General features: G+C 37.0%; 1 pseudogene; it reads left to right on the plus strand.

Annotated features, from left to right (window-relative positions):
• The first annotated feature begins 1361 nt into the window (after nt 1–1361).
• LOC116101343 lies at nt 1362–20142 on the plus strand (annotated as a pseudogene).
• Nucleotides 20143–21365: the final 1223 nt, after the last annotated feature.

The following is a 21365-nucleotide window of genomic DNA, read 5'->3' on the forward strand; positions in this document are numbered from 1 at the left end:
TTTTTGGGAGCCTAGCTCAGTGGATAGATCTATAGCACAAGTCCTGTACATAAGATATGCACATAAGTGAACATCTTGAAAGAAAAGGTTGAAATACTCTAAGAATCAAAGAAGAAGTCATCTTTGCGACTATGTCAAAGACAGGGAACTAGAACCATAATATCAAATCAGAAATATGGCTGTCGAGGTAAGACCTAAACAATGAACACATCAATAGTCATGCAAATATGGAAGTGAGAATCTCACAGTGTTCCACCTCTAGACAAACTATTTTTTAATTTAATTTTGATAGTTTCACACATAAGTATACTATTTACACTACTTATACCCCATATCCTCCAGAATTCCATTTATTCCTAATTCTCTCAAATTTAGAACTTCTGACTTAATTATTGTTTTACAAACTCTTTCTTTCTCTGTAGCATCATTCCATTTATTTTTCTGCTATGTACATGTACTCAATGATGTTCACTCTATGATCTATTACCAGCTTACCCCCGGAAAGGACTGATTCTCCTCTTTCCACTCCCATTGATTGCCTAAAGTTCTTCAACTAGGGGTAGGCACTTCTGAAATTTGCCCCTTTTATGCTAGCATGTCAACTGTTGTTATTGTACAGTTACTGTTTAGGCTCATCTTGTTGAGATTACATCAGAGCCATTTCCCTTAGTCACATCTAGAAGATAGTATCTAGGACCAGGAATCCTGATATTTTCTGGCTCTTCCATTCTTATTGTACCTTCTTCTATATGTTTCTTCAGTCTTAGTTGTAGGGATTGATTTATATGTGAATTAAATTGGAATGAATATTAGTTGGGGATGGCCAGTTATTCTCTGAATTTTGGCCAGTTGTGGAATTTTGTAATAGTCTCCATATTTTGCCCAAGTAGCTTCACTGATGAGGGATAGGGTTGCTCTAATTGATTAATGGGAAATACAGCAATATTATAGCAGTCACACAAAAAGTGTTGTATGGCTTTATGGAGAATCATATCTATTCATCCCAAATAATATACTGACAAAAGATCAAAGAAACAACTCTATCACTGTCACTCAGTGAATTTATTGTGTTTACTCACATGAGTATGGGTGAGAAGTTGATTACAAGAGAATGGATGAACCAAAGCTGTATCACTCAATAGCCCACCCCACCATACATGATGATTCATGAAAGCTCAACCCCTGTTGCTCCCCACACAGCCTGCACATCATTTAGCCAGGCACTCTCCTAACCAATGCAAATATTACTGCCTGTATATAACCTTGAAGAAGGGCCTCATAGATCTTGTTTCTCGAGATTTCTGAGCCTTAAAAGTTTTGTTTACTCCAGTCTGCAACTTCTGCCAAGACAGATTATCAGCATGTCTGCTCCTTTGAAGACCCTAGGATATCAGAAGCGGGCAGGGCAACAGGTAAGAGACCCTCCCAAACAACCTCATCAGCTAGGAACCACAAGGAACAGAGTATACTCTGGAACCACCCACCTATACCCAAACTTCACTGCTCCTTCTAGCCTGCACCTTCTCCTGGGACAGATCATCAGCTTGACTGCTTCTATGAAGATGAAACAGTCTGAAGGCTTCCCAGGAGTTTTGCTGCATGCAAGGAAACAGTTGAGCTTGACTGCTGCTCTGAAGACAACACAGTCTGAAGGCATCCCAAAAGGTCTGCTACAACCAGGGTCATAGGCATCCCAGGATACCTGTGGCAACCTAGGGACACTAGAGGCTGACTACAGACAAAGATGCCCAGGCCAGCTAACATCAGACATAACCAGATGGCAAGAGGCAAGCGTGAGACCTTAAGCAACAGAAGTCAATATACTATGACATCATCAGAACCCAGTTCTACCACAGTAAGTCCTGGAAACACCAATGCACCTGAAAACCAGAATGATGACCTAAAATCCTATCTCATGAAAATAATAAATCCTTAAAGGAGGTTTTAAATAATTCACTTAAAAAAATACAGGAAAACACAGGTAAATGGGTAGAAGCCCTTAAAGAGGAAACATAAATTTCTTAAAAATATATATATAGGAAAACAAAACCAAACAGATGAAGGAATTGAACGAAATGGTCCAAGACCTAAATATGGAAGTAGAACCAATAAAGAAAACACAAATGGAGATAACCCTGGAAATGGAAACCCCAGGAAAGAGGTCAGGAACTACAAATACAAGCATCAACAACAGAATACAAGAGATAGAAGAGAGAATCTCAGGAATAAAGATACCTTAGAAAATATAGACACAACAGTCAAAGAAAATTCAAAACATAAAAAGCTCTAAACACAAAACATCCAGGACATCCAGGTCACAATGAAAAGACCAAATTTAAGAATAATAGGAATAGGAAAGAGCTGAGATGCCCAGCTCAAAAGGACCCAAAAAAGTCTTAAACAAAATCATAGAAAAAACTTCCCTGGCCCAAAGAAAGAAATGGCCATAAATATACAAGAGACCTATAGAACACCAAATAGATTGGACCAGAAAATAAAAAACCCTCATCACATGATAATCAAAACACTAAATGCACAGAAAAAAAGGAATGTTAAAAGTTGTAAGGGAAATTGGAAAAAAAAAACATATAAGGTCAGACTTACTAGAATTACACCAAAATTCTCAACACAGACTCAAAAGCCAGAAGAACGTGAACAGAGGTCTTAGAAAACCTAATAGAACAGAAATTCCAGCCTAGGCTACTATACCTGGCAAAACTCTCACTCATCATTGGTGGAGAACCCAAAATATTGCAGGACAAAATAAAATGTAAACAATATCCATCTACCAATCCAACGCTACAGAGGATTCTAGAAGGAAAACTCCAACATAAGGAAGGTACCTATACCAAAGAAAAAACAAGATATTACTCATCTCACAACAAACTCAAAAGGAGATAATAACATACACATAATGCAACCTATGAGGAGAAATGGGGACAGAGAGGGGAGCCTAGCATAGTTGCCCTCTGAGAGGTCCAACAAGCAGCTGATTGAAACAGATGCAGATACTTATACTCAGCCAATGGACTGCAGCTGAGGACCCCTGTAGTTGAGTTAGAGAAAGGCTGGAAGAAGTTGTACAAGAGGGTGACCCCATAGGAAGACCTGCAGTTTCAACTAACCTAGACTCCTGATATCTCTCAGACACTGAACCACTAACAGGCAACTTGCCTGAGATCAGGTGCCTGCTTTGTCACTGACAATCTATGGAACCCTAGACAACTGACATATATGATAGAATACCACCAATACTCTACTTTTAAAAAGCAACCTCTTAGTGTCTTGTTTGAATAAGATGACCTATATAATAACATCATGAATCATCACAAAACAAGTGAATATGAACAAGGTATTAACTTAATTATTAACACATCAGTCAACACAATTCTAATATAAAAAAATCATAAAATTTCTATATGAAGAAAAAAGGAAAACCATTATCTGCCATTGTCTATGCCTCAACAATAAAGACAAATAACAACAAATTGCCAATGTAAAGTAAGGCTATGTTTATAAGAATGTGACATATCGCATATAAGATCTTGAGTACCTATCTTGTTTTTAAAATTTCTACTGAAAATCCACCAGGATTTTGAAAATTACAGATAAATTACATATAAATCCATGATATCTACTAGCTTCCTGGGGTCTATTGAATATAGTTGGTGCAGGAAATAACATTAGGAAGTGTGGCTTTATTGCAGTAGGTATGGCATTGTTGGAGAAAATGTGTCATTGTGGGCACGGGTTTTAAGAGCCTCCTCCTAGTTGCCTAGAAGCCAGTCTTCTCCTAGAGATCTTCAGATGAAGATATAGAACTCTCACTTCCTCAGGCACCATGCTTGCCTGAATGCTGCCATGCTTCTGCTTTGGTGATAATGGATTGAACCACTGAACCTATAAGCCAGCCCCAATTAAATCGTGCCCTTATAAGAGTTGCCTTGGCTATGGTGTCGGTTCACAGCAGTAAAACCCTAACTAAAAAACACCCATTAATTACTTTCTGCTGTATATTAAATTTTATTTTTTTAAAGTGTTTCCTTCTATTAAAAATAAATTCATTCACCTTACAATACATTATAATAGTTTAGCTTTATAATAGTTTACCCTCATGTAACGCTTGCCAGTTCCTTCTTACCTCCCTTCCCCTCCAGTTCTACTCTTTCTTCCTCTTATTGGAAAAGAGCAGGTTTGTAAGAGATAACCACCTAACATGACAAAATAAAATATACAGGGTAAAGTGAAAAGAATCATATCAAAGTTAAACACAGAAAACTAACAGAAGGAAGAGCCCCAGATCAGCCACAAGAATTCTACTTGTTCTCATAGTCAGGATTCCCATAAAATACTAACCTAAAAGCTATGATATTTGCAGAGGACCTGGTGTAGACCCATAATGTCTCTGTGCATATTGACTCAGTCTCTTCAGATTAAGAACATCTAGATCTCTCTTGGATGTCTGAGTTCATTTGTACCTTGCTTAGTTGATTCAGAGGGCTTTGTTCTCTTGGTGTTCTACATTATCTCTGGCTCTTATAGTCTTTCTGCCTCCCCTTCTATAGTTTTTCCTGAGTTCTGAGTAAGAGGATTTGGGTGAGCCCCCTAATTTACTCTCTCTGTGAATATGTTTTGGCTGTGGTTCTCTGCATCTCTTCCCTTCTGCTACCAGAGAAAGCTTCTCTGGTGAAGACTGAATATGGCACTGATCTATGAATGTAGCAGAATATTTTAGGAGTTATTTTATTGATATCTTTTTAGAACAGTAGTAGTAGTTGGCCTCTGAGATGTCTACCCCCTAGTTAGTTCATGGATACCTAAGAACTGTAAGATACGGGTTTCTTTTCATGGAGTGAGCCTTATGTCAAATCAGAGATTGGTTGGCTACTACCACAAGTTCTGTTCCATAATTGCCCTAGCATATTTTGTAGGTAAGAAAGATTGTAAGTCAAAAGTTTTGTGGCTGATTGGTGTTTATGTTTGTTTATTTGTTTCCTTCTTTCTTTCTTTGTCTCTTTCTCTGTATCTTTCTCTTTCTTTCTTTCTTTCTCTGTATCTTTCTTTCTATTTCTTTCTTTCTCTTCTTCTTCTTCTCCTTCTTCCTCTTCTCCTTCTTCCTCTTCTCCTTCTTCTCCTTCCTCTTCTCCTTCTTCTTCTTCTTCTTCTTCTTCTTCTTCTTCTTCTTCTTCTTCTTCTTCTTCTTCTTCTTCTTCTTCTTCTTCTTCTCCTTCTCCTTCTCCTTCTCCTTCTCCTTCTCCTTCTCCTCCTTCTCCTTCTCCTTCTCCTTCTCCTTCTCCTTCTCCTTCTCCTTCTCCTTCTCCTTCTCCTTCTCCTTCTTCTTCTTCTTCTTCTTCTTCTTCTTCTTCTTCTTCTTCTTCTCCTTCTTCTTCTTCTTCTTCTTCCTCAACAATGCAGTCCTCTGCTACATACATACCTGGGGCCACAGACCAATTCATGCATGCTCATTGGTTGGTGGCTTACTCTCTGTGAGCTCCCCACCCCCAGAGTTCAGGTTAGTTGACACTGTTGGTCTTCCTATGGTGTTACCATCCCCTTCAGCTCCTCCAATCTTTCCCCTAACTCTTCCATAGGAGTCCCTGATCTCATTGCAATGGTTGCCTATAAATATTTGCATCTGTCTCAGCTGCTGATAGATCTTCTTAGAAGACAACCATACTAGGCTCCTGCCTTCAAGCACAAAATAACATCAGTAATAGTAATAGTGTCAGGGTTTGGTGTCCACTTATGCGATGGATCTCAAGTAGGGCAGATCACTGGATGGCCTTTCCTTCAGTGTCTGTGTGACCTGAGTTTTCGATCTTAGTCATTCTGATGGATGTAAGGTGGAAACTCAGTGTTGTTTTGATTTGCATTTCTCTGATGACTATGGATATTGAACATGTCTTTATGTGCTTCTAGGCCATTCAAGATTCCTCTGTTGAGGATTCTCTGATTAGCACTGTAATCCATTTATTAATTAGGTTATTTGGTATTTTTGGAGTCGAACTTCTTAAGGTTTTTATGTATTTGGATATTAGCTCTCTATAGGATGTAAGGTTAGTGAAGATCTTTTACCAATTTGTGGGCTACTGTTTTGTACTATTGACAGTGGCCTTTGTCTTACAGATGCTTTTCAGTTTCATGATGTTCCATTTATCAACTGTTGTTCTTAACTTAATAGAATTAAGACTAGCAAAAGAATTAAGGCAACTCTTTATGTCAACTCTGCTTTCTATCCTATACTATATCATATAAGCTGATACCAACTGTCACTTTGAGGTATGAATTATGAAATGTTTATTCTTACTGGAAATTATCCATACCTCTTTCTACTTACTACTTTTCATTTAACCATAATGCTTTAAACTCTTGCCTATAAAAATGTGAACACTTTAAATAAATAACTATCATTCAACTTCACATCACATCCTTGCCTAAATTCACAAAAGTAACTAATACAGCATGTTACATCAACCACTAAAAGACTAAAAGAGAAGCTGATGTATATTGAAAGAATCCAAAAGAGTCAACTTTAATGATTGGTTCACTATCTATTAACTTGAACTAACCTGAAACAAATATCAACTTGCAGAAATATTCACCTAACACAATTTGTTATCATGTATATCCCATAATTACCTAATGAAAGTGCAACAGTAAGTCATATAAAGAGGAAAACAAGCAATTGCTTGAGATTAACAGACTTTCTGAAAATTAATTGTGTTTGTGTTAAATGAACTGCTCAGTGCTCACTGAAACATGATTGCTGATAATTTGAATTCACACTGGAATCTGGAGGCTCTCCAGGGACTTATCCTCAGTGACAAACAATGGCAGTAGGAAACAGCTTCACAGCTATAAAATTGTAATAAGATTGAACTTCTTACTTTGAAATGAATTCTTATTTCAAGAGGTAAGATTTATACTTTGTTGGTAAATGGAGATACTCAAGTTTTTGAAATGTATGTACAAACATGGTAAAGAAACAAGTCAGATGGAATCATGAAAGACAGGGGAAACAAACTTTCAAAGAATCACTTTGTATTTTATTAGTAAATTAGCCAGAATAAGACTGCAAAAAACTAAGTTTTCATAGATTATTTAATTATATATCCATTGTTAAGACCATAAACCAATATGACCTTCAAAGCTGTACATGCATACCACTCATCAAAAGGCTAACAAGACCTGCTTTGTTTATGGACTGAATGTGCCAGCCTCACAGGTGTCACTAAAGACAAATGAGGATGTAAGTATAAAATGTGAGGGATGACAGTCTGCTCATTGCTGGGTTAAACTTGGTAAGTCTCTTAACTTTTGAGGTTTAGTATTACACGGTGCCCTCTGTTGAAAATAATGTGAATTCATTCTGATACACTACAGTTAGAAAACACTGTGATACTGGGTAAAGAGTTGCTGTATCTAAACAAATAATTACTAATAATATGCTAAATATTTATATTTTATATGATGATAAAATTAATATTTTAAATTACCTTAAAGAACAAGAATTTATTTAGAAGAATTTAAAATATTTAATGAGTTTACAACTGGAAGTCAGATTGGTAAATTTAATGTGACCATTATTCAGCTTTACAGTTAGCCGCTTCTCTGTTTGTTAGGGGACCTACATGAAGTCCAAGATGCATATTTTCTATAAATGTATAGTGTTTAGGCCCAGCTCCTGCATGCTCTCTGGTTGGTGGTCCAGGATCTGGAGCCATCGTGGTCCCATGTTAATTAACTTTTTGGGTCTTCTTTTGGTTTCTTTGACCCACAACTTGCTCACTTCTATCCACCATGCTTCCACAAGTCTGCCCAGTATCTGTCTGATGTTTGGCCATGAAAATATGCATTTGACTCTGTCCATTGCTGGATGAAGCCTCTCAGAATGCAGTTGTGGTTTCCTTTCTTCAAACATAGAAAAGTATCATTAATAATGTCAGAGGTTGGCTCTTTCCCATGTGCTGGGCCTCAAGTTGAGGAAGCTATTGGTTGGGTGCTTTCACAGTCTCTGCTCTGTCTTTTATCCCTGCACATCTTGTAGGCAAGACAAATTTGGGGTTGAGTGTCGGTGGAATGATGCTTCCTTTCTCCTCTTGAAGTCCTGACACTTTAGTCCCTCTACCTTCCTCTCGTAAGGTCATCCACCAAAACTCTAGGTATGTTTTCCATTCCCAGATCTTCACCTAGTCACCAAAGATGCCCCATTCCCCCAGTGATTTTTATTCTCTATTGTCCCATCTCTGGAAACCTAATCACTATCCTAATTTATGGCCTTACCATGTTTCCTAAGGATTCCCTCTCTCCATCTACCCTTGATGGCTATTTAGTTTCCCTTCTGAGGGAGATTCGTGCATCCTCCATTGGGAACTCCTTATTACTCAGTTTCTTTGAGTCTGAGGATTCTGGTATGGTTATCCAGCACTTTATGGCTAATGTCCACTTATAAGTGAGTGCATACCATATGTGTCTTTCTGGCTCTGGGTTATTTCACTCAGGGTGATATTCTCAAGTTCCACTCAATTGTTTGTAAAACTCATGATGTCTTTGTTATTAATAGCTGACTAATAGTTCATTGTTCAAATGTACCACATTTTCTTTATAAATCCTTTAGTTGAGAAACATCTAGGTTGTTTCAAGTTTCTGGCTATTATGAATAAAGCTGTTGTGAAGATAATTAAGCAATTCTCCTTGTGATATGGAGGAAAATCTTTTGTGTATATGACAAGGAATGGGACAGCTGAGTCTTGAGGTAGAACTATTCCCAGATTTCTGAGAAACCACCAAATTGATTTGCAAAGCAGTTGGTTAAGTTTCCACTCCCACTGACAATAGTGGAATGTGCCCCTTGCACCACATCCTCACCAGCATCTGCTGTCACTTGAGTTATTGAAATTAGCCATTCTGATGGGTAAAATATGAAATCTGAGTTTCATTTTGATTGAATTTCCCTGATGACTATATATATTGAACATTTATTCCCCCCTCATTTATCTATTTACTTTTTTACACTCCATATTTTATAACCTTCTTGTCCACCCTCCAACAGTTCCACATCCCATACCTCCTCCTAGCCCCCCTGTCTCCACAAAAAAAGTCTGCACCAGCCAACCCCCACCCCACCAGACCACTAAATTCCCTGGGGTCCTCAATCTCTTGAGAGTTAGTTAGATGAGTCCTCTCTGATTGAACCCAGACCTGGCAGTCCTCGACTGTATATGTGTTGGGAGCCTCATATTAGCTGGTATATGCTGCCTGGTTGATGGTCCAGTGTTTGAGAGATCTCAGGGTTCCAGGTTAATTGAGACTGCTGGTCTTCCTACAGGTTTGCCCTCCTCAGCTTCTTCCAGTTTTTCCCTAATTCAACCACAGGGATCAGTAACTTCTGTCCATTGGTTGGGTACAACTATCGGCATATAACTCTTTCAGTTGCAAGTTTGGTCTTTCAGCCTTGGGACCTCCCCTTGAGCTGGATCCCACTTTGGGTCTGTTGCTGGACCTTCTTTTCCTCAGGCTCTTCTACATTTCCATCCCTGCATTTCCTTCAGGCAGGAACAATTATGGGTCAGAGTTTTAACTGTGGGATGGCAACACCATCCCTCACTTGATGCTCTGACTTTTTTTTAATTGGATATTTTCTTTATTTACATTTCAAATATTATCCCCTTTCCTGGTTTCCCTCCCTTCCAGAAACACCCTATCACATCATCCCTCCCACTCTTATAAGGGTATTCCTCTACCTACCCACATACTCCCACCTCCCCTCCCTCAATGAGCCTTCATAGGACCAAGAAACTCTCCTTCCATTGGTGCATGACAAGGCCATCCTTTGCAACATATGCACCTGGAGCCATGTGTACTCCTTTGTTAATGTCTGTGGGGGCTGGTTGGTTGATATTGTTGTTTTTCCTATGGGATTGAAAAACCCTCCAATTCCTTCTGTCCCTTCTCTAACCTTCTATTAAGAACCCTGTGCTCAGTCTAATGGTTGGCTGCTAACATCTGCCTCTGTATTTATAAGGCTCTGGCAGGGCCTCTCAGGAGACAGCCATATCAGGCTCCTTTTAGCATACACTTCTTGGCATCCACAATAGTGTCTGGGTTTGGTAACTGGATATGGCATGAGTTCCCAGGTGGGACAGTCTCTGGGTAGCCTTTCCTTTAGTCTCTATTCTATACTTTATCTCCATATTTGCTACTGCGAGTATTTTGTTCTCCTTCTAAGAAGGACCGAATCACCCATCCTTTGGTCTTCCTTCTTATTGAGCTCCATGAGGTCTGTGAATTGTATCTTGGTTATTTGGAGCTTTTGGGCTAGTATCCACTTATCAGTGAGTTCATATCATGTGTTTTCTTTTACAATTGGGTTACCTCACTCAAAATGATATTTTCTAGTTCCATCCATTTGCCTAAGAATGTCATGAATTCATTGTTTATAATAACTGAGTAGTATTCCACTGTGTAAATGTACCACATTTTCTGTATCCATTCCTCTGTTGAAGGACATCTGGAGAAAGAAATCAAAGATCTCAGAAGATGGAAAGATCTCCCATGCTCATGGATTGACAGGTTTAATATAGAAAAATGGCCATCTTGCCGAAAGCAATCTACAGATTCAATGCAATCTCCATCAATATCCCACCTCAATTCTTCACAGAGTTAGGAAGAACAATTTGCAAATTCATTTGAAATAAAAAAAAAACAGGATAGCGAAAACTACTCTCAACAATAAAAGAAATTCTGGAGGAATCGCCATCTCTGATCTCAAGCTGTATTACAGAGCAATAATGATAAAAACTGCCTGATACCATTTGTCAATTGTTGATCAGAGCCTGAGTCATTGGTATTCTGTTCAGGAGGTTCTCTCCTATACTGAGGCTATTCCTCACTTTCTGTTCAATTAGATTTATTTTATCTGGTTTCATGTTGAGGTATTCAATCCATTTTGACTTATCTGCAGGGTGATAAATATGAATCTATTTCCATTCTTCTACATGCGAACATCCAGTTAGACCAGCACCATTTGTTGAAGGTGATTTCTTTATTCAATCTATAGTTTTACCTTCTTTGTTAAAAGTCAAGTGTCCTTATGTGTGTTGGTCTATTTCTGTGTCTTTGATGATTCCATTGATCAATCTGTCTGTTCCTGTACTAATACCATGCACTCTGTCTTTTAGAATTTTATCTGTATTATTTTCACCCTCTTTCCTCACCTCCTTCCAGTCCTAGGGCTCCCTCTTCCATCTTCATGTCCTTTCCACCAAAGCATAGCTATTCTACCAAAGGAAAACCCATTAAAGACAATTGGCTCTCCTGGCAAATGCAATTACTTATTACCTAGAGTTGGACTTCATGACCACCTTCTATTTCCAGGCTGAGATGTTGTCTAGTTTGAGCTTAAACAGGGTGATACAACTAACATGAGTTCATATCTATAACCATGCTGTACTATCTGAACAAAGGTTTCTTTGTAGTCATCCTAAGATCTCTTTGTAGTCTTCCACCATTGAAGTTGAAGGCATTGCAAATCTCAGGCTCTTGCAGTCTTTTCACCCAATCTTTGACAATGATACCTGTGCTTGTAGAGGAGAGGGGAGTGATATGGTTGTTTCATTTAGAACTATACCTTCCACAGTTTCTAATTCTCTATACATTGAAGACTTTTGAGTTAATTACCATCTACTTTAACAAAATACTTCTCTGATGAAGATTGGGACATGTGCTAATCTATTGGTATGATGATAAAGTATAAGAAAGTAGTTTACTAGTACACATATATAGTAGGATAATTATGGTAGATTCTTCCCTTGGCCTCTTGGCCTATCTAGCACAGGTTTTGACCCTGAGAGTATTGTTAGGTGTGAATTTTGTATTTTGGAGATAATTTTAGATTCAGCCATAAAGTGTTCACTTTATTATTCCCCTTATATCTGTATGACTATATCATCAGTAGGCATGTCTTTACAGGCTGGTAGTTATTTTATGATGTGTGGTTTATAAGACAAGTCTTCTGTCCAGTACATATGATAGTTAAAAATGTCTTCATAACATACCACTCCTATTAAAATTTTTTAATAGTTTCCATTTCATTCTGAATAGAATTCAGATACTCTTCGAACTTCCACGAAACTTTCCTTGAATTAACCTGACTTGCTTTTTCTTTCTTGAGGATACAAGGATGAGTGCACTTGTTATTTTCTATCAGACAACCTTTTATCCACTTTCCATACCTACAAGAGCTTCTAATTTTCTTGTTCTAATATCAATTGTCCCATGGAGATTTTGCTAGCCTTCATAAGCTAATATGACCTATCCCTGTCATAGCTACACTTAACACCAATATCAGTTATATTTGACCTATACTAACTTATATGAACATGTCTAACATATAAGAAAATAATTTTGTTTTATGTAACAATAAAAGTTAAAATAGAAATAGTTGTAAAACCTTTTAGAAAATGAAATTAAGAAACTCAAAAAAATACTGAAAAATTGAAGGAAAATTAACAACTTTTTATTAATTTCAAAGAGGTATGCCATATTTATGGACTACGTGCCTCAATATTATTTAGTTACTAAGTCTCATAAAATGCTGTATATATTTAGAGTATGATGGTTCTATGTCATCAATCATGTTTTGTGCAAAGTAAGAAGGAAATTTTGTATAAATGTAAAAGATAACCAGAATTACTGATACAATTTTTATGGGCCTGAGCAACTACTAGGTTCTTATACTTCTCATTCACAGTTAACAATTTTAAAACAGCAAAACCAGAGATTTTTTTCTCTGTATAAAAATCTGAAGTAATCACAGGAAAAAAATTTGATATGTAAATCAATGGAAGAGAAAAAGGTATTCCAAAATTAGTCCTATATAATCTGTATTACCTTCTGTAATGTTAGGGGATAATAAAATATTATGACAAAATTTGCCTTGTAGAAAACCCCCATAGCTGTGGTATGTTAAATAATGCTTTATAATCAAAATAATTCTACTTGTGGTATTTATTTCTTTATTTTCTAAGGGAACCATCACATCACAGAGATAAAAGTCAGAGGTCTATAGGGAGAGTCAGTTCTTCCCTTCTAGCATATGGGTTCTAGGCATTGAACACAGGTTATCAGGCTTGATGACAAGTGCCTTACTTATTGTGCTATCTCTTTGGTGCCTCAAAAATGATTGTTCAGTAATAGAATGCATTAGTTATAGAAGGACAAGATACAGTACCTTGATTTATGCCATATACTTCACTAGCAATGTGATTTTTGTAACTATAAATAAAACTTGAGGGACTCTGAAAACATGTAAGGTGCTACTTTAACATACATTGCATCTCAGAGGGACACAGAGCTTCCAAATAAATTTATCCTGTCCATACTACCAACGCAACTCTTTCACAACAGATCAATGAAGAAAGTGCTCATCCATAAAGATGTCTGCTATGTCCACTGCATGGTAAAGTTTGTAGTTGATTCTCTCATATATTATTTGCCAATGCTTTTCTTCTCTTCTTCTTTTAAGAAATGGTTTAATTTGGCTAACAATTATTCAGAGATAGTCCATCAAAGCAGGGAAGGCATAGACAATAGTACAGTTAGGCAAAGAACAGGAACATAAAGGTAACTGGTCACATTTCATCTACAATCCATAAACAAAGCATGACCAGGAAGTGGAGCCAGGCTACAATGTCTCAAATACTGCTCCAAACAGTGCTCTTCCTACCACCAGGCTCCACTTATTGAAGAACTGGGCTAAATAACACCATGAGCTAGGGATCAAGTAGCTTTTGCTTTCCCTGACTTGCTCACTCTGCCTTCCTTTTTAATGAGGGAATACCTGCTCAGTGATGGCATGACCTAAAATAAGCTGAACCCATTTGCTTCTTCTTCCATGAATCTTTTGAAATGTACTTTTAGTAGTTAGAAATTAGAAAAATCAATACTTTTACTTAACCCCCTAAGTTGAAATGATAACCCAGCTTTGGAAAAATACTTGTTCCGAGAGATGTCGGCTTATATTTTATAAAAAACCCATGAGTGTCATATTTGCAGACAAGATTATTAACCCATGAGTTTATGTATTTTCATAAAGATTTTGCATTTTATATTGTTAGTGTGTGAATTATTTCCTTACTGAAAAATAGGGTTGTTTCCCTCACATTGCACATAGTACATTCTTATTATGGTTTCTTTTCCCTGTACTCCTCTTAGTTCTTCCCAACATCTGCTTCCATGAAGATTCACCACCTGTCTGTATCTCATTAGAAAACAATCAGACCAATTTCCCTTATGAATATTGATGCAAAAATACTCAATAAGATACTCACAAACCAAATCCAAGAACATGTCAAAACAATCATCCATCATGATCACTTGGCTGGATCCTAGGGATACAGGTATTATTCAAGATATGAAAATCCATCAACATAATCCACTATATAAACAAACTAAAAGAACACACATGATCATTCATTACATTGTCTTGGCAAAGTTGTTGGCCAATTTCCATACAACATCTTTGGCCAATAACTCCATTGAATGTAACCCAGGCCTGGTACTGGAAGCTTCCTTTGGTGACAAGAGAGGACCAGTTAGAACGTGTCTCTCTCATTATTTTAAGACTTTGCTAGGCTCAGTTTTATATATTTTAGGAAGTTTCTATTTCCTTAGGCTTCCATACCACTCCTCAAATGCTGTTCAATTCTACTTGTCTCTCCTGTATTCTTTCCCTAAAACACTCCCCTCCTGATCTTCCTCATGGAATTCTCAGTGCTCCCAGTCTACCCATAAAATCTATTCTATTCTCCCTACCAGGATGTCCATGTGTCTACCCTAGCCCCTTACTATATATGTAATCTCTCTAGATCTATGGATTGTAGTGTATTTAGCAATTATTTAATGTTTAATATGCACATATAAGCAAATACAAGATCTCTCTCTGAGTTTGGGTTACCCCACTCAGGATAAGATCTTCTAATTCCATCTATTTGCCTATAAATTTTATGATGTCACTTTTTAACAGATGAGTAATACTTTGTTATATAAATGTGACACATTCTTTTTACCCATTCTTTGAGGAACATCTAAGTTGTTTCCAATTTCTGACTATTATAAATAAATTAGCAATCAACCAATCAATGTGCTTGAGCTAGTGTCCTTGTAGTAAGATCAAACATCATTTGGGTATATGCCGAAGAGTGTTATAGCTGGATCGTGAGGTAGACTGACTCCTATCTTTCTGAGAAACTTTCATATTGATTTGCATAGTAGATGTAAAACTTTCCACACCTAACAGCATTTCCTTATTGTCTTATTCTACATCCTTGTCATAATGAGTTATCACTTGCATTAATGATCTTGCTCATTGTGACATGGGTATGATAGAATCTCAACAGAGTTGGATTTGTATTTCCCTGATGGCTAAAGGAAAATTCATTAGAGGAAAAAATAACAAACGACAATTTCCTCATTCAAACTGAAAAGTAGAAGTAATAAGTCACATTGACAAATGCAAAAAAAAGTTGAATTAAAACAACCAGATATAAAAAGATAAGAATGAGCCAAGGAGTTGGACAGGGGAAAAATAAGACAATGTTTAATTTATCTCCTGGCAATTAAAAAACATCCTTAATGTCATGGGTTGTCTCTTCCTACCACATCAGAAGCAAAGTGCTGTCACTAGATAGGATGCCTTCCTTGTTGACACACAAATATTTTGAAAAACTCCATCCTCAAAAGACTCAACTTTGTTTCAATATCATTAGCATTGTATATTTGATCTCATTTCTAGGTTTTTTAGTAAGTTTCTGAGAAGAAATGAACTAAGATCACAAACTTATCTTCCATGATTTTGAAGACAAATGAGGTTATAGTACCTTCTTAAATATGGCATCAATTTATGAATGTTCATGAAAATCTCTTACAAAAGAATAAAACTTCAGACTTCACTGCTATCCACCTGTCTGATTAGATTGTTACTGCATCATCGAAGTATTCTTTACATTCTTTCCTTTTTAAATTTTAGGTTTTAAAATTTTTATATTTTTATTCTCTTTATATTCAAATCACAGCCACACATTCCTCCTCTCTTCCCAGATCCACCCTTATGAAGCCCTCCCTAGGTTGTTCCCTCCCCTTGTTCTCAGAGAAGGGGAGCTCCTTGGTGTACCACATCATCCTGTGGCATAGACTAAGTATATCCTCTCCTAAGGAGGCCTGAAGAGGCAGTCCAGGAGGGGGAGGGGTCCCTATGACATTGAATGGAGATTGAGACCGTGCTGTATTTCTTAGGGGACCCATATTAACACCAAGCTTCACATTTGCTACAAATGTATATAGTTTTTAAGTCCAGATCCTGCAAGTTCTTGGATTGGTGTTCCACGCTCTGTGAGGCCTCATGGTCCCAGGTTAGTTCACTCTGTCAGTATTCTTGTGGTGTCCGTGATACTTCAGACTTGCTCACTTCTGTCTACTACTCTTTCATAAGACTCCCCTGGACTATGTTTGATGTTAGGCAGTGGCTTTCTACATCTACTTCCATTTGCTGTTGGATGAATCCTCTCAGAAGAGAGTTATGCCAAGTTCCTGTCTGTAAGTATGCCAGAGTATCATTAATCATGGGTCAGCTCTCTCTTATGGGATGCGTCTCAAGTTGGGGCAGTCATTGGCTGGCTATTTTCTCAGTCTATGCTACATCTTTATCCTTGCACACCAGGCAAGACAACTTTTGGGTTGGAATTTTTATGGGTGGATTGATGTTACATTCCTTCCTCTGGAAGTCCTACCTAGTCAGAAAAGGTGGCCATTTCAGTATCTGCATCACCCTCTCATAGGGATTTCAGCTATGTTCCTTGTATCCTCTTCTGTCCCAGACCTCCAGCTAGTTTCTAATTTCTTTCATAATTTCTTCTCTGACCCAATGGTCATTTATTAGAAAGTTGTTCATTTATTATGAGTTTGTAGGATTTCTCTTGTTTCTATTATTGTTGATGTCCAGCTTCAATTCATGGTGATCTGATAAGATGCAAGGAGTATTTCAAACTTCTTGGGTCTGTTGAGGCTTGCTTTATGACTGAATATATGGTCAGTATTGGAGAAGGTTCTTTGAGGTTCTGAGAAAAAAAATATTCTTTTGTATTTGGATAAATTGTTTTTATAGACATTTGTTAGACCCTTTTGATTAATAACCTCTGTTAGTTTCATTGGTTCTTTGTTTAGTTTCTCTTTTGATGACCTGTGCATTGGTAATAGTTGGATGTTGAAGTCTCCCACTATTAATGTGCTGGGTTCAATGTGTGCTATAAGCTTCAGTAGTTTTTCTTTTATGAGTGTGGTGTCTTAACATACTAGGCATAGATGTTCTGAATTGAGAGGTCATCTTGGGAGATTTTTTTCCTTTTATATGTATGAAGTGTTCTTCCCTATTTCTTTTGATTACTTTTGGTTGAAAGTCTATTGTATTAGATATAATTCCTACTCCAGTTAATTTCTTGAGTCCATTTGCTTTGAAAGCCTTTTCTACCTCTTTACTCTGAGGTAATATCTATCTTTATTACTGAGGTGTCTTTCTTTAATCCAGTAGAATTATGGACATTGTTTACATATCCATTCTGTTAACCTGTGTTTTTGTTTGTTTGTTTGTTTGTTTGTTTTGGTTGGGAAATTGAGTCCTTTTATGCTGAGAGATATTAATGATCAATGATTGTTAGTAGGCTTATATTTTTAAAACCTACTTTAGTAATGATTCTTAGATATATTATCTTCCCTTCTAGCTCACCATCCATCAGAGGTGTGGAAAAGAAAATTCGTTAGGATGTGAGGGAAGTGGACCTGTTTAGAAATAGTTCTTTGGGGCACTTTCAATCTTCATTGTCAGGATATCAGTAGGTCAGTTTATAGCAAACTGCCAAAAATAAATCAGCAGCGTCAGTACCGTCTACTCTTAGTAGAGACCACATATGAATCAGCAGAAGCAGTCTAGTCCACTTGGCAGACACTGCACATGAATAAGCAGTGGCAGCTTTATCCAGAATAAATTACAAGCTCCACCTGATCAGTGCAAGTCTGCGGAAGCAGCAAAAAGTGCCTGCTGGAACTTTCAGAAGAAGTTATGTAGTGACTTACTCCCTACAAAGTCTTGATAAAGGAAGACCAGCAATACAATGTAAGGAGAGCCAATACATGAGCATTATCAGCAAAGATTGGTAAAGCAAAGCAAAGTGAACCAATATGATAGCTTCATTCTACTGTTTGTGGGCTTGTATGTATATTCTTTCTAAACTTCATTTATCATTTCATGTGTCTGCTTCAACAAACCGCCCCCCTCACCTATCACATGCCTGTTTCAGCAAAATGTTCTTTCACATGTCTGCTTTAGCAAAATATCTACCCCAGCAAAACATGGCCTAACTGAGTCTCCAAAGAAATCAGAAATTTCCACTTCAATTGTTAGTTTCATTGAAATTCTCCATTGAGAAGTGTAAATTTGATAGGTCTGCCTTTATAGATTATTCGACCTTATTCTCTTGCAGCTCTTAATATTCTTTTAGTGTTTTAGTTATTAAACAAAGGAAGGATTTTTCTTTTCTGGCCCAATCTATTTGATGTTCTGTATGCTTCTTGTATGTTTATAGCCATCTCTTTCCTTAGGGTAGGGAAATTTTCTTCTATGATTTTGTTGGTGGCTAAAATTATAATAAATACTTTGTTATTTTGAAAAAAAAACTCATCTTACACTCACTTATCTCTTTATTTCTGGGAATGCTACAGGAAACATAGCATAAATGTGAGTGTCAAAGGGCAAGATTAAGGAGTTAGTTCTCTCCTACCACAATGTGAGTTAAAGGAATAAGATTCTGGTTGTCAGCAGTCATACTTGGTGGCAAGAATCTTTACCTGCCAAGCCATCTCACCAAGCTAAGTCTCATGATTTTAAATCTTTAACTTTAATGACAATTAAGTATGTTTTGTTATAAAAAGTATAAATGCAAGTTAATATTTGTACCACATTTCTAGCTTTTCTAGATAAACAATTTGAAGACATGGGACAGATATGTACAAACAGTAAAAATCCTGAGTAAAACATCTATTGTTGGTCCAATTTTTAAATAATGTATTAGCTTGTAATGCTCTGCACCTCTGTATTAGATGAAATGAAGTGACTTATTTATAAATCCCTCCCTGTGCTACCTCCATCACTATCTTGATCTGGCTGCAGTTACATCTTCCCATTGCTTTGCTGGAAGATGGAACCACACTGCAGTGACAGAGTTTATTTTATTGAGCTTAACAAGATGATATAGTTGTCCTCTTCACCATCATCTTGTGCATCTACCTGGTGATCATGTCTGGGAACCTCACCACCATCCTTCTCATCAGAGTCTCTTCCCAACTCCATCACCCCATGTACTTTTTTCTCAGCCACTTGGCTTCTGTTGACATAGGCATTTCATCTTCTGCCACACCCAATATGTTTGTCAACTTCCTAGAGGAGAAAAATACCATCTTCTACCTTGAATGTGGTATCTCCCTCAGGTTAGCTGATTTCATTGCGTCAGTTGAATGTTTCCTTCTGGCTGCTATGGCTTATGGTTACTTGATGACAATCTGCAACCCACTGCTTTATTCCACTAAAATATCCACACAAGCCTGTATCCAATTGGTTGTAGTATCTTATGTACAGGGTTTTCTTAATACTTCCTTGCTAACACATTTCTTTTTTTTTTTTTTTTTTTTACTCTTCTGTAAACCAAATAAAATTAATAAATTTTCTGTGATTTGCTCTTTTGATCGAGCTCTCCTCTTCTGACATCAGTGTCCCTGTAGTTGTTATCTCATTTTCTGCTGGCTCAGTTATAATCATAGTGATTGTCATATCCATCTTCTCTCTTTATATCCTCATCACCATCTTGAAGATGTACTTAATTGAGGGCTGCTATAAAGCCTTCTCCACCTGCACCTCCCACCTCACACCAATCATGTTCTATAGGACATTCATATTTATTTGCAATGATGAATCCCACCTATTGACCAGAACAAGGTTGTATCCATGCAGTGGTGATCTCCCTCATCTACAGACTCAGGAGGAATGAGATTAAGGCTGCTCTGAAGAGACAACTTTCTAAGAAAACATTTCCTTAGGATAATCTCTTGGTTTTTTTAAACTTACTATAATAATAGCAATGATGAAAGGCCAATGTGACTATCATCTCAGGTTTGATTTTTAGCCTTAGTATTAATACTTTTGCCCTAATCTATTATATATGTATAAACAATATAATATATTTGAAATTCTTATACAATGTATTTTGGTCATGTTTACCCTGCCCCCAAGTACTCTCAGTCATATAGCTCTATCTCTTATATATGCAACACTATAATCAACACTGTTTTTTTTGCTTTGTTTGCTTTGCTTTGTTTTGCTTTGCTTTGCTTTGTGTTTGTCACAAACAACTTGAACTGCTTGTATACATTTAGGAGTGTAGGAACCTATTGATACATGATTTGCTTCTGGGACCACAGTCTTAAAAAAGTTTGACTCTCTTCCTGGCAAATAACAATTGCCAAGATCTCCTCACCTAGCAGTAGCATGTCTTCTCTCCATGCTAGTATTTTGTGTGCTTTGAGCTTATACACCCTGACACAACTACCATGAGTCATATTTATAACAATTTTGTGTTCTGTAAGCAATGTTTTCTTGCAATCACCCAACAACTCTAGTTTTTGCAATCATTCTAACTAGTCTTTCACAGTGATTATTGGAGAGAAGGATGTGAGATATAGATCTTCCATTTAGAGCTGAGCATTCCACAAATCTCTAGCTCTCCACACTCACAAGTTGTATGTTAATCACTATTTACTTCAAAAAGAATCTGCTATGATAAGTGTTGGAATTTGAACTAATCTATGGGTCTGATGACAAGCCATTTCAAATTGGTTTGATAGTATGTCTTCTTATCAGGATAATGGTTGTAGTTCCTTACACAGGGCTCATGACCAGTTGAGCTTAGGTTTTAGTCCTGAAAATGGTGTTACATATGAGTTTAATCCTGTGGACTTTGCCCTACATCCAGGTAGTAAGTGTTTGGTGACACCCATGACATGTTTGCCTATATTATCAAAAGTAGGCATGTCTTGCCAATCTGGTTGTTATTTTAGCTGGTAATTTTCACAAGACAATTGTTTATACAATAGATATACTTATAAATAGGGCCATTATTATTGTATTACTATTTTTAATTATTAATAATTTCCGTTCAACTCAGATAGAATTCAATAACTCCACTATCTTCCATGATTCTGTCCTGACTTACTTTTTATTTCTTGATATTATCAATATCAGTGTACTTGGTTTTTTTTCTATT

Source organism: Mastomys coucha, unplaced genomic scaffold (assembly GCF_008632895.1).
Source record: "Mastomys coucha isolate ucsf_1 unplaced genomic scaffold, UCSF_Mcou_1 pScaffold21, whole genome shotgun sequence".
NCBI lineage: Eukaryota > Metazoa > Chordata > Mammalia > Rodentia > Muridae > Mastomys > Mastomys coucha.